Genomic DNA, 10145 nt, shown 5'->3' with positions numbered 1-10145 from the left:
AAGATGTAGTTGTAGTTCATGCATCTTTTTTGCAAAAATATTTAACGTTGACAAGTAATTTGCTTAACATTTACATCATGTTGACAACTCCATGTGTGGTGCACTTAAAATATAAATTTCTTTAACTAGAGGGTTATTAAAGAAAAAGTTACTTGAATCATGTTGTAGTTACATTTTCAAGTTGACTAGTTAAAAATCGTAAAAATCGAGAATCAGTCAAACCTTCTGAAAAAAATCTAGATTTGATTTTGTTGCCATATCGCTCAGCCCTACCTGAGAGAGGTGTGAGGTGTCTTTTAAAGTCAACTTCTGATAAGGAAAACTCCTGTCTTTTTAAAGTCACTGAATCTCACATCTATCACACAGCTGTGCATTTGGATTGTAACTCTGAAAGAGTCTATCATTCTTCAAAGAACATAGAGGTTCACTAAAGCGGATCATCCACTTCACATCTGCTGAAGTTCTGTGTGTGTTCTCAGCCCCTCCACAAGTATTCATCACAAGACACGTGTTGACGTCAAGTCATGTCAGTTGCTTCTATCATCTACAGGTCTTTGAGGATTAATCTTTCCCTTAAAGGAAAGAACTGCAGTCAAACGTCAGTGTGATTGTAATATTACTACAATCTATGCAGTGATAAATGCAGTTTTGTAGCATAAAAGGACACCGTATTGATGAACAACTCTCAAGTACTCTCAAGTACAACTAGATTTTACTTTAAGCATATTTGTTGTTAATGTAGTGCAATACAAGTAAAGCTCAATTCAGTAGTACTACAGATCAGTACAGAAACAGGTCTGATGGACAGCTGCACTGAAACGTGAACTAAGCTGCAGTTTCTGGGCAACAGCTGCAGTGCATTGGCATGGATACTGTTGCAGTTTTCATATTTCACTATATGCAGTTGTAAAGCTTTTTCATAATAACTTACTATATACTGTGGCTTTATTGATTCAGTCATTGCTGCTATTGTTGCCAAACAGTCTTTTTTTGCTATTTTATTAAGTTTTTTTTTTCTGTACAATGAGCAGATAAAACCCTGTTTGCCATGAAAACTTCAAATATATTATGCTACACATGGAGACTATACTAACTTCTAAACCTGCAGCCAATCATGCATCATAATTATACAGTACAAGTATGTAAATTGGATGCTGTACTTCTGCAGATTTGCAGCACAAGTGTGGTAATTTGGATGCAGTAGAAGTGAATTTTTCAGTACTACTGCTGTACTGTGCTCAATTGACCATGTTTTACTAAAGTAAATAATACTTTTAAAAAATATTACCATTGATTTTTTGAATGTGTTTATTGGATATTTAAATACTTTAATGTTGCAGGTGAGAGCATGGCATGTTAAAAGTGTGATTATATGCTTACATGCATCTTCATCTTACTGTGTATGTGTGTGTGTGGGTGCATGTACAAATGCCTTTTTGACTGGAAAAAAATTCAGCCAATGAACAGCTGTAACCTTGCAGGAAGCAATTATATGCCCAGTCAAAGCTGCCTAATTTGTTTCATTGGGATTTTCCTCTAAATGTCACCTTGCTCACTCTGCGGAGCAATGGGTTGCATTCCTGAGGAATGAAGCTTATAGGTGTAATGAAAAGCAGAGATCAGAGCTTACCTCCCAAATATTTGACATAGTTGAGTGAATAGCGATGTCTGTCTCACAGTGTGTTGCTTATATCTGCAATAATCATCAACTAAACTGCTGTCATCAGCATTGTCCACAGAATACAATAAGTTAAGTTTAGGAATTGTAAAATGAAAGTGAAATGTTTCTGGTTTTTATAATTTGTATTGTCTCTTGTAAAAAGAAATATGTGTAATTGTATAAAATGTGTGATTGTAGTGTGCTTTAAATCTTAAAAGTATATTTTTAAAAAACTACTTGCAGATAATATTAAATAAAAACTTAAGTGTACTTGAGGAGAGCATATTTTTAAAAGGTGTAATTTGTAATAATGTTTATTGACATTTTTAAAGATTTACTTTAAAGAACATTTAAATCATTATGTTTTAATCTTTTGTTGGGCTTTAAAGAAGTAAGCGTATTTTACATTATATTTACATTTACATTTAGACATTTAGCAGACGCTTTTATCCAAAGCGACTTACAAATGAAGACAATGGAAGCAATCAAAGTCAACAAAAGAGCAATGACATGCAAGTGCTATAACAAGTCTCAGTTAGCTTAATGCAGTACATGTAGCAAGGTTTTGTTTTTTGTTTTTTAAACAAACGAGCAATGATATGCAAGTGCTATAACAAGTCTTAGTTAGCTTAATGCAGTACACGTAGCAAGGTTTTTTTTTTAAATCATATAATATAATAAAAAGAATAGAGCAAGCTAGTGTTAAAAGCATTTTTTTTCTGTTGTTAATTGTATAATAAATAAAACGAAAACTAATAGAATACAAAAAGATTAGAGAAGCAAGTGTTAAGCAGTTACTAAATAAATAGAGTGCAAGTCTAAAAGGGCGTTTTTTTTTATAATGAATAGAATTAAAATAGAGAGTGCTAGAGTTAGAGGGTCAAATAAAGATGGTAGAGATGTGTTTTTAGCCGATTTTAGCAGTGGAGACATTAGCAGAGAAGGAAGAGAGGAGTGACTGATACACATTAAGGTCAGTAGTATTTTTTGATTTGCGCCACACCATTTCAGCAGCACTGAGCTTAGAACGATGCTCGCGGAGAACATCAGAACATCATAATTTTGATGTGTTGACTAACATGCTAAAGCATATGTGAAGTAATTGATTATAATTTTAACTGTAGTGGGTTTTTCGATATTACTCATCTAATTAATATATTTTAAATGTACTAAATTGCGATTTCATCATTACAAATGTGTAATTACAAATATATATTTTAATAAATTTCATACAATTGTAAATAGAAATGACATTAAAGAATATTTTAGTTTACCCTAAATGCTTTTCAGTACATTTGGCAGTATGCTTTAATCATATTTCAAAGATGAATGAAGTAAATATGAAATTACATATAAAGATGTATAAGTCCTACTTAAGTGGGTCAAAAGTGCAGCTAATTGCATTTAATAAAAATTTTACATATAACACATTTTCATTTAATTGCAATTAACATGCAGTTAAGTGTCTGAAAACATTACATTCAGTTTGCACTTAAGTATATTATTTCTGAAATAAGTATGCTCACAGCTTGCAAAACAGCCTTGTGTCACGGTAAACAATGCATTCAGCTAATCTGAACTCCTAAAAGATTTGTATGATATGTTCAGCAGACAAACATAGTTAAGTCCATCTCCTACATCCTGCCTGCCAGACAGCTAATTAGAGCTAAGGGTCTTTGCAGTGCGAGTTAATCTGCAGCACACTGTTTTATCAGCTGTCTGTAATTGGGATATGATCATGTGGTGGGTTTATTTAGTTGTAATGAGGCGGAAAGGTGAACACCATATTTACCCAGAATCAGACAATAACCAGCATGATGTCTAAAGGGAAAAGCTCTGTTTGGAAAGTCACCCACACTCTAGTTGAGAATGGCTTATAGAGAGGCCAAGGAAGTCATTTGTAGTACTCAGGGTAAGATTGAGATTGCCTGTTTAGGCTTGTCTGGCGCTTGCTTCCCTCTCGCTCCCTCTTTCCCCCTCTTTCACTTCCTGCATCCCAACGTCACGGTGCACTTTCTGTATGTGACTGATGGATTTCATGTCAGTCTCTTGGCAAAGAGAGCCATGTCAAGGAAGTGTCTGTTTCTAGCTGTTAGCTGAATGACTGAGACAAACAGGCAAAACAGGTTGGCAGAAGGAGAGAAACTCTTTCTCCGCAGACTGACTGGCATACAAATCTTCACAAATGGGACAAAAGACCATACTATGAAGGTAAGAGGCCGCTATGGAGCCTAGCAGAGTAGGTACAGCTGACCACCCTCCAGCCCTGAAGTGTTTTTACACTCAAACTCCATATGGTGGGGTAGCAAATGTGTTGTATATACACCATGTTCAGTCTGAGCAGATGTGTGTGGCCACCCCCCCTCCAACAAAACTAGCCACTATGGCACCAGATATTTTGCTGCTTTTCTGTTCATCCACAGTAGTGTCTGTTCTTCTTGCACTGTGTGGGGTTGAAGCATTCTCAGAGGACCTCAGTGCTAATAAAGAAGGTTTAAAAAGCTGACCCCTAACAGTCGCGTGTTTTCAGGGGAGTTAGGTGGATGTTGTCTTTAAACAAACAGGCCAGGCTGTGTGAATGCATCCCTCTGAAGGAGTGAGGCAATTATGTGGATCGTATTGCCCCGGGATGTTTTGACAATGTGACTTTGAAAAGGAGGCCTTGTGGACGACAGTTTGACCTCTGACCTCAGCAACGGATCTCATTTCAAAGTTTGACGCTTATTTTTAGGTTCCACCAGATTTAGCTTTAACATCAGTGGCCTTTGACCCCTATGTGAACTTGACAGCACTGCTTATTAGAGTTGTGTGAAATTCAGAATTTAAAAATCATTTTATGATTTGGTACTTGAATTGAATTGGCCACAAACCACAGGATGTCAAACTGGAATTGGAATTACAGACAATTGGAATTTTCTGAATTCCAATTCAAAGACGTTTGAACAAGTGTTCTTCCACCCTGGTTTGTAAATCTGTCTGTAAAGCTCAAGACACACCAAACTGAGATCAAAGAACTAGCAGTGATGAAAGCTGACTGTGCTGTTGCCTCATGTCACCTGCGTCTGGGCCAAAAATATGTACTTGAACACACAGCAAAAACTATAGCCAACAGCCAACTTGCACATATGTTCTGCACCTGCGTGAGAGGAAATCAATAGGTGTCAGTAGTCTACATTCATTATTCAAAAAGTGGTCAAAAATCCACCAATGGGGTCCAACTAGTTTCTAGTTCTGTTTCAATTTATAAATACACACAACCATACTGTTTATGAGACTTAGGTAGTTACATAAGTGTCCCTGTAGCTCAAACAGTAGGGCATTTTTATCATAACTGATAACAATGTATTTATTGAATGCAGTTAAAAGCATCTGCCAAATGTAAATATATTTTTTAGCACTTTCACAAATGTTTGTCCTGGTGAGTTTAGATTAAGATTGCTGTTTATTTCTGTGCATCTAAATGATATGCAAATGGCAAAACAGGGGAAAACAACTTCAGACTCATTGTGAGGTCAGAACCTGCCATTCAGTCCAGTTCCAGTTTCCGAATCAACCTGGCATACAGCCTGTAGCCGGGACAGGAAGTGGATGGAAATGGATTTCCTGTCAGGATGTGGCGCGTGAGAGCACAGCACGGAGTACAATTGTATGCTACGTTCTCACCCAGACCACAGCACCTGTGCTTCCTCTACGCAGGACACACGCAGGAGCTCCGACTGAGGCCCAACAGACCTCGCTCAGAATTGTTTCCTCCTTTACACACAGTGCTGACTGATGTTCTCCTGGCTTTACTTTGATGCTTTGTGTCCAACTCAAATTTGTTTTCACATGTCAGAAAATGTCAGCTTTCTGCTGTTTAAATGAATGTAATGTGAAGCACCATGGCTATTTCCCAGTGGTATGATCATATTCTCACTGCTGTTGTCATGGGTTTTATTTAAATCTATACTTACTCTGTGCATTTATTGTGCATTGCAGAGGTTTGGCATAACCGAGATGAAAAACAGAACTTCCTTCAATGTTTTGATGCTCAGTTGGTGCGTGAGGAGAAGAGATTGGAAGTTGAAGAGGAGCTCAGAGTTCAGGTGGGAGCAGAGCTGTCATCGGGGGGAACCAGGGGCCTGTGATGAAGGGGGCCCAGTAAACACATCTTTAACCTTCCAGTAGTATGAGGAGTGGGGCCCTCAGCTTCATAATTTTGTCCCGGACCCTTCTGAATACAAGCCGTGGTTGGGAGTAAAGAAATCAACACTCTTTCTGCACTACATTTCATGAAATTCATAACACTCTATAAAAACAAAACACCTCAGCTCTTTCTCTTCCCTTGTGGCCTAATTCATTCCTTCAAATTTTTCTTACTCTTTCTCAATCCTTGTTTTTATCTTTCTCTTTTATCTTTCTCTTTTTCATATTTTTGCCTCAGGTGGATGAACTGATGAGGCAGGAACTGAAGAACCTTAAACTGGTGGTGGACAGAGACAGGGGAAAGAAAAAGAAAAAAGTCAAGAAAAGTAGTAAAAAGGTGAATGGCGTGCATACTTCCTTTGAGATAAGACCTTAAGCACATTTTAAATGCCCTGCATGAGTGACAGTGTACAGATGCTTTCATGGATTGTGTGAATAGTATTTTCCCTCCAAATCTGACCTGTTAGCTCAAAATGTTATTGTTGTAGGCTATAGGAATCAGAGTAAGACAAACACACTGATATGAACATAGATTGTTTTATGATCTTGCGCAATATTGACATTTTGTTCATTTTTAACCCAAAAGGGGGGAGGGGATCTGCATTGTAGCTTTAAATTCAAATGTGAATTCCACTTCTAGTTCTGTTTCAATTTATAAATACACACAACCATACTGTTTATGAGACTTAGGTAGTTACATAAGTGTCCCTGTAGCTCAAACAGTAGGGCATTTTTATCATAACTGATAACAATGTATTTATTGAATGCAGTTAAAAGCATCTGCCAAATGTAAATATATTTTTTAGCAGACAAGGGAAAGAAAAAGAAAAAAGTCAAGAAAAGTAGTAAAAAGGTGAATGGCATGCATACTTCCTTGGAGATAAGACCTTAAGCACATTTTAAATGCCCTGCATGAGTGACAGTGTACAGATGCTTAGTGCTCTCTGCTCAGATTCTAGATGGTGACTGGTCTGTAAATCCCTGTAAATCTGTAAATGGATGGATCCAGATCTTGAGATGTACTCTCAGCCTTCTGTTTATGCACCTTGTGTGAGGGGCCCTGGGGTCATACAGTGATCTACCCTCATGACCAGGAATGTGGGCTGGACAGAGAATTAGTAAAGGCGTCGTGCCCTCATCACCTTGTGTTTTGATAGGGCCTTTTTCCCACCTTCTCTACCACACACACACCAACACATACAAGCAATATATGACTACGGACTAGTGGAACAAACACTGACAAACTATTTTCCTGTTTGACACTGTAAAGCTGCTTTGACAATCTGTATTGTAAGTGATACAATACAAATCTGTAAGTGCTATGTAGATAAAGGTGACTTGACTCACAAGAATATTGAATGAGGTTTAATTGACATTTGCATTCAAATAAGCTTCCATAAAATCCCATAAACAGTATTAGAATGTCGATACGTCATGACTTACTACATCATGACGATCAATGCTAGACATTCATATTTGCAAAGTACACACAATAAACACACCAGCAACATTATATGCCAGCAATATCTAGACAGAATAATATACATATATACTGACAAAGATGTGAATATGTGCGTGGCTGTTTAACGGTGACCTGTAAATATATGTGAATATATATGAGACCAATCCATCAATGTATTTCCTGCAATCAGTCAGTATTGTGTCTTTTCCAAAACAAGACGCAGAGAAAAAGGCCTCATCGCATGCCTGCACAAGAGCTGGAATTCCTCAACAACATATTTGGCACTCTGCATCAGTTGTTTTACGCTGAGGTTTTGACAGCTAAATTGGTCACAGACGCTGTCTTTCTGACAAGGCCTCATCGCATGCCTGCACAAGAGCTGGAATTCCTCAACAACATATTTGGCACTCTGCATCAGTTGTTTTACGCTGAGAGGTTTTGACAGCTAAATTGGTCACAGACGCTGTCTTTCTGATGCGTGTAATTCATACAGAAAGATGTTTTATCATTAATCATTCTGCAAATGCAGGCACATGCAAATCCCATTCAGCTCTGCTGGCATAAGACTAAATTCCATATTCTCAAAAGGTTGGTATATTGAACTTTGCTGGAATTTTGAAAAACATTCAGTGAATTTTGGAAGCCATGCAATTTGGGTACAGCAAATTGAGCATTATGCAACAGGGAGGGTTTGTTTGTTAAGTGAACATGTGATGCCCAACTTGAGCTAATGCTAGCAGGAGTTCACTCTGTCTGTTATATAATTTCAGAAGATTAGTTTTTGAAGAAAAAGCTACTCCGTTTCCTCATCTTAATATCATTGACTCACAAACTCAGACCTGCCAGGAAATGATCTACAATTCTCCTTAAAAATATTTTGGGGAATCACAGTACACTCAGTCCAGTGTTTTCTGAGAAAATGGAAGTGGATATGTTCCATTCTTCACCCAGTAAATATTAGGAACGTTTAGTAACGTATCATCTGAGAAAATACCTGGCTGCTAGTCCTGCTAGTCTGGTTCATTTGTGGTTTGGAAAAGCCCTGAATTACAGCAGGTTCCAGGGTGTCTCCAACAAGCTGCATAAAAATGGTTCTTTCTGGATAATCAGGAAAACACACGAGTAAATCATCACTTGGTGACGCACAGTGTAATTGGTTTGTTTGTTAAGTCAAGTCACCAGATGTTTTCAGGATTTCTTCATTTTGGATGCAAGCACATATGGCACACACCTGTTATTAAAACTTTAGTGTCAGACGATTTCATATACTAGATATGCCTTGCTGTTAAAAGAAAAATAAACTTCCTTTATAGTCTGACACTAATCTAAGCACACTTTGATTGACATTATGGCTTATTTAATATTTATTTTATTTTAAATTTATTTTATCTATTTTAATTCAAACCATAAACATTAATACTGGTTCTGTCATATGACAAAATATTTTACTACCCTTCTTGATTCATAATTATATTCATATCTTGTCCATAACTAAAACCACATTTTCTTTGATTTAGAAAAAAAAGAAAGGGCGGAAGACTGGAAAGAAGAAGAAGAAAGAGAAGGATCTCACAGCTGACAGGTTCGAATAACTAAACTGGTTTAAAATGAAAAGTCTGTTTCACAAGAATATTATAATGTAGTTTAATCATTGCTGAAAGAGCACATTTGACCCCTACATTTACATTTACATTTAGTCATTTAGCAGACGCTTTTATCCGTGTTTCCTAGCAACGACAACTGCGCTAAACACTGAGACAAGAAATAAATACACTTACAAGCTGCTTTTAACTTCTGCTGATTGACTGCTTCTCACAAAGAGTATTTCTTTACACTGTTTTGCTGGCACTTGAACACACTTTCCTGTTTATCACAACAAATGGCCAAGCAAAGCGCACGACACTGACAAGGTAGAGTACAGTACGAGACCAAACGCGATTTTGACCCCTGCCACTGTTTACACTGGGAGATGTAATATGTTAGACACCAGTGCACTGTGAGAGTTCAGCAGTATAGGGATTGCGTCTTTGGAAAGTGCTGGGAGTGTCTTGAGTGTCAGGGTTTGGAGCTCAGGGGGCTGACTGGTGGATGTCCATGTGGAGCACAAGAAATCATGGCTGGTTTTGAACGCTGTGATGTAATAGAAGGTTGCGTCAGATACTCAGCATGACTGATCACAGTTTGCTCTCTTGTTTGCAATGCTCTTTTCTCCTGTTCTTTCTCCTAAACTTTCTGTCTACGTCTCTTTTTGTCTTCCCTCTAGGACCATAGAATCTCTATATGAGGAGCTTGTAATGGAAGGCTTCATAATCAGGCCAAAGAACGTCAAGTTGTCAGATTACATTGGTAAAAACCAAACACAATCATCACTGAGATTAGTCACATCTTTTTAGTCTTGGATATTCTGTAACTACCTGTCCCGAAAACTGGTTTCATTTGGTCAATTCCGCATTGAATGAAATGATAGTTCAATCAAAAATGAAAATTCTGTCATTGTTTACTTAGCCTGTCATTCCAAACCTGTATGACTTTCTTTATTTTGCGGAATACAAAAGAAGATATTTTGAAGAATGGTGGCAACCAAACCATTTTGGTGCCTATTCACTTCCAATGTATGCACAAAAAAAGGCCGCATTTACATAACGGTTCAAGTATCCCAATTGTGATTTTTTTTTTGTGCCCATGTGGCACAGTACATTTGTGCCCATGAACATGTAAGCAGAAAAAAGCACATGGATTCCAACATTCTCAGATCAGTTTCAGGTCTTTCAGGTTCAGGTCTGGAAATAACTGATATGAATCAGATATGTGTGTTTGCATCTGTCATGTAAGCGGACA

The 10145-nt window shown here is 37.5% G+C and overlaps 1 pseudogene; it reads left to right on the top strand.

Annotated features, from left to right (window-relative positions):
• Nucleotides 1-10145, top strand: part of LOC107748918 (IQ and AAA domain-containing protein 1-like) — a 64055-nt pseudogene that overhangs the window by 36019 nt on the left and 17891 nt on the right.

The sequence above is a fragment of the Sinocyclocheilus rhinocerous genome, unplaced genomic scaffold (assembly GCF_001515625.1).
Source record: "Sinocyclocheilus rhinocerous isolate Xijiao unplaced genomic scaffold, SAMN03320098_v1.1 scaffold1371, whole genome shotgun sequence".
Lineage (NCBI taxonomy): Eukaryota > Metazoa > Chordata > Actinopteri > Cypriniformes > Cyprinidae > Sinocyclocheilus > Sinocyclocheilus rhinocerous.
Note: the sequence above shows the minus strand (reverse complement) of the source record. Positions and strands in the feature narration are given on the sequence as shown.